This window comes from Bipolaris sorokiniana (assembly GCF_000338995.1).
Source record: "Bipolaris sorokiniana ND90Pr unplaced genomic scaffold COCSAscaffold_11, whole genome shotgun sequence".
Classification (NCBI taxonomy): Eukaryota; Fungi; Ascomycota; class Dothideomycetes; order Pleosporales; family Pleosporaceae; genus Bipolaris; species Bipolaris sorokiniana.
The window spans coordinates 200,384-204,125 of NW_006911905.1; positions in this window are offsets into that span (position 1 = coordinate 200,384).

Sequence of the window (3,742 nt, forward strand, 5' to 3'; positions counted from 1 at the left end):
CGGGGCTAGGTCACGTGATGTGCCATCCGCCAAGGGCAACCGATCCGAGGGAGTGGCGAGGACGCCTTGGGATGGCAGCCATCCCCAACATCACAACCATCCCAGGGATGGCAGGGAAGTAAGGGATGGCAGGACCAAAGGCAACGGATATAAGAATGGGTTGGATTTCATTATTACATTCGTTGTGGTCAACTCAAATTGTACTTTCTTACTAGTATCTTTACTTAACAAGATTGTCACAAGTTAGTCTATCAAATAGATTAGTCTTGTCAAACCCTCCTTAAGCACGCCAACTCCACTGCATCGCCAGACAAGCCTCACGGAACACTAACGTAATACTCACCTGCCTTAGTGCGGACCAGGATAGAGAAGTATAGACCCTTACCCCGTGTAACAATAGGACTATTTTATAGTCCTAGAGTTTATATTCTAGTAACGCTATTTCGTCTACTACTTTCTAAAATAGATACTTATATTCTTTATATTCTTTAGAGAATTCTAGAGTTACGCTATTCTCTCTTTCTCTCGCTTTTTAATCTATTAGGCTAATTTTAGTATCTGTAGAGTATAGCTTTCTATTAAGAGAACTACTATTTAAGTATACCTTCTGTTTAGTGTTATTATATTATTTAGTAATATTACTCTTATCTATTATTAAACTCTACTAATACGTTGGTTAGCTTACAGTTACGTTCTTTCTATAGTATTAAAATTAAAATATCTTTAACTTCTAGTTAATCTGCGGGTTATATTTTCTAAGCTATAGAAGTTCTAAAATAATATTATAGGTAGCTAGATTAATAACGTCTAGGTTAATCTTCTCTATATGCTTCTAGATGCTAAGTGTTACTTATCTAACCTTGTATGTAATGTTGCTTTCTTTTAGTATTAGTTCGCTATTAGCTACGTATAGTAGGTATGGCTATTGTTTCTGTTATTTTTTAAGTCTGGTTTAGTCTACTACGTATACTAAAATATAGTTTACCTATAATTCTGAGTCTACTAGTACCTACATCTGTTTTTTATTAAGCTTTGTTATGAGCCTTATTAATTCTAGAGGTTCTAGTATGTTAATTTCTCTAGTAGGGCCTTATTGCTCTGTTGTTGGCCTAAAAAAGACTCTTCTTATTAGTATCTATAGTAGTCTTTTGCTAATATATACTTTTCGCATTTATAGCTAAGATATATATATTATTAGTTTTCTCTATATTCTAATAAGGGGCTATCTAGGTACTATACTTTATACGTAGTCTATATCTAAATAATACTTTAAGAGTTTATTCTACTAGGAAAGTGTATTTTCTTACGCTTATCCTATAAATATACTAGATAGCTGTTATTCTTATATTCGTACTATAGCTATTTATACTTAAGTATACTCTTAACGTACTATAGGCTCTATCTAGCTTCTTTCTTATCTAAGTAGTAAGTGGGGTAGTAGTTATACGTATACGCGGTCTATAATATACTCGCGTAGTGCTTATTTCTTATATTAAACTAGTACTATATAGGTTCGTAGTAGTTGTTCTATTCTTATATTTTCTATACTCGTGTTACCTCTTAGAGCGTAAGTCTCTATTCTAGCCTTTTAATAATTACTATAATAAATACGTATATAGGTAGGTGTTATATTATCTTAATTTAGTAAAAGTTAATATTTAAGCGTAGGTGCTATAGCTGTTAGTATATATCTAGTAATACTTTATTACTATTATTCTTATAGGCGTAGGTCTTACTTAAGCGGCTAAGTAGCGTAGATAGTACGTTAATCTACTTCTATACTTCTACTAGGTTGTCTTATTAAGTCTTAGGTAATCTTAGTATTACGCTATCTTACCTTTTTTTATAGAGCGTAGGTAGTCTATTTTTCTCTTAGAATCGTGCTATCTTTTCGTATTTAGATATAAGGGGTTATTCCTTCTTTAACGTCTCGTATTTCTTCTTACTAACTAGTTTAGCTTTAGATGTATTTTTGGACGTAATTAGAGTTAGCTTATCTAATCTACTAATAACCTCTATATCGTCTGGGTAGTATATAATATCTAGTTAGGTAATAACGTTCTATAACTCGTTGTTCTCTAATTTCGATTTCTAGTATAGGACGTTAAGCTATCGTTTAACTTTGTTCTTACTCTAATAGTTACGTACTATGTAGCCTTCTTTACTATATGCGTAGTAATTAATCTTTTTCTTATTATTCTTATCCTTTTTATAATAGAGTTTACTAGGTCTTTTTCTCTTATTTAGGTTATTAAGGTGTATAAGTTTATACCTATTAGTTGCATATGCGCTAGGTATTCTTAGCTAATAGCTTCTTTATCGCCTCTAGTTAGGCTGTAAACGCCAGTAGTGCTGTTATTATAGCTAGTCGTTCTTATTATCGTAGTTTCGCGTTCTTTAATTAAATAGTCGTTCTTCTAATATAAGCTTATAGAGTTTATTATTAAGTCTAATAGCTTCTTCTATAAGTTCATTAAGGTTAGTAATATTAGCTCTACTTCTTATAAGTTCTCTACGTACTATAGATTTTAGGCTCTAGTAATATATGCGTATAAGAGCGTTGTTATCCTACTTAATATACGTAGTATACTACTAAAATTAAGTAGTATAATTGGCGGTAGACCTAGTTTAGCGTAGAGTCTGGATTTTCTGTTCTACGATTAGAGATTCCTTAAAAGGTAAGAAGTTTTATCGCATCTTAGCCTTAAAAGTCTCTTAGTCTTCGACTAGAGCGGTATTATTAGTATCTACGATAGATTTATCTATATAACGTTTAATAATAGGATTAGACTATTTTTCTACGTTACCTTAGTAGTAACTAGTAGCTAAGATAATCTTATCGTTGTATTTAATCTTATCTCTAGCTAAGTAGAAGTAATAGTTAATCTAGAGAAGCAAAGCTTTAAGCTTATTATATTTACTATAGTAAAGATTAGGCTTATAGATGTTAATCGTAGTTTCTCTAGTCTAGAAAGTAGTTAGAGTGTCTATTATAGTGTCGCTTATTATAAGAGTATTTAAAGTGTTAAGAGTATAGCTTAAGTAGAAGTAATATTAAACTTCTAGTATTAAGCTTCTTATTAGTTAGTTTTCGCAGATAGAGAGATAATATGCGCTAGATAGTAACTTAGGTAAGTATAATATTATATTATACTTATATTCGTAACTTAAGTTCAATATATTAAGCTATAAGGGCTTAATGCCTAATACTATATACTAGAGCTTTATGTAATATACTTAGTTACTTAGTAGTGCTAAGATATACTAATTACTAAGCATCTTACAGGCAATATGCGGAGTGCTTAGTTACTTAGTAGTACTAACATGCGGGATCAGTAAGCTGGCCGGAACAGTAAGCTGGCCGCCCCACCAAACTCAACGCGACGTTCTGCACAATTGAGCCACAACAATGAGAGATAATATAATTATATTTTATTCTAAGATAGTCTGTTCTAGTCTACATTGAGTCCGTTTATGACCTTGAGTGTGGCACTTCGTGCACGTTGGCGGCGCGCGCTGGCGTCTCTCACCCGCCTGGCTCTGGCTAGCCTCCATGACCACCCTTTCTGCCTCTGTAGTAAGCTGCTGAGCCTGCTGCACCTAGAGGACTCTACTAGAAGCTATATATTGACGCTGCTGACTCTGCTTCTGTCGTTGACGTTGGTTTTCTACACGTAGCTTCTTATTCTCCTCTATAAGTATTGTTGCTGATTGCATCGCAAGCTAAGCGCTTTCGCGAGCT